At 39.3% G+C, this 981-nt stretch overlaps 1 protein-coding gene across 1 annotated transcript in view; it reads left to right on the top strand.

Moving 5' to 3' along the window:
* LOC119582025 (nesprin-1-like) overlaps positions 1 to 981 on the top strand; it is a gene marked incomplete in the record, with an annotated part of 55,788 nt that overhangs the window by 1,049 nt on the left and 53,758 nt on the right.

Consider the following 981-nt stretch of genomic DNA (forward strand, 5'->3'; position numbering starts at 1 on the left):
CCCTTCTCACTGTCTCCCTCCCCCTTCTTATATCTTAATAGACAGACAAAATATAAACAAGGCATCACCCACCCCTATGTCCTCGAATGCGACGGGACGCAGCCCACCGCGTAAGGCCTCTCAGGTCGGCCCGCTTGTGTAGCCCTATGGTGCTTTGTCTCCTTTCGATGTTCCAGCTTCACGGGACTAAATTTTTCATCCTTTTTTTTTAATGTAGAATGAAAAAGAAATGTTTTAAGAGGAAATGATCCGTAGATAAAGGAGAGGAGAAAGATACGTTTATTTATATTTTTCAGCTTACGGTTCCATGGACTTGACGCTGTTTCTCTCAATGCACGAAAGACGCGAGTGATATTTTGAAGATGAAGTGATACTTGTTTAGATATTACTATTTATAGATAAGGTTTGATGATAGACAAAAGACCATTTAGTAACGGGGTCTATTATCTGTGAGAAATGAGTTTAATTCAATATGGTTTATTAAATTTCTATTTAATGAACGAAGAAGGCCCAAAAATTACGTCTATCTGTAATCTGAAATCTCGCAAGAGCTTGAGAGAAGCGGCATATAATCCAAATATTGTTTTTCCCCTCAATCCGTCTTTCCAGATCCACTAATGGGAATGTTTTACTAAGAAACCTAATTGTCTCAAGGTTCCATCTGTGGTTTCCTGTAGTTACTTCATATATAGCCTGTACAAATTTGCTTCACATTGCAGTTTAGTTTAGCCTTTTAAGTCTGTATTTTTTCAAGAAATATAATTCAACTTCTGATTGCCTTCTTCAACTCCCTTCATTGTAAACAAACATTATATCTATCTGATGAATATCTTCATTGTTAGAAGAGAATGAGTCTAGCCTAGTGCAATAGCTTCCTTGGTATATTCTTCGGGCATGAGTAATGCTGTCTTGGGTGTAGGAGGTCCGGGGGGAGAGAGGAAAGGACAAGTGACCCTCCACTTCCTCTCGCCGGACCCTCCT

This window comes from Penaeus monodon, chromosome 15 (genome assembly GCF_015228065.2).
Source record: "Penaeus monodon isolate SGIC_2016 chromosome 15, NSTDA_Pmon_1, whole genome shotgun sequence".
Classification (NCBI taxonomy): Eukaryota; Metazoa; Arthropoda; class Malacostraca; order Decapoda; family Penaeidae; genus Penaeus; species Penaeus monodon.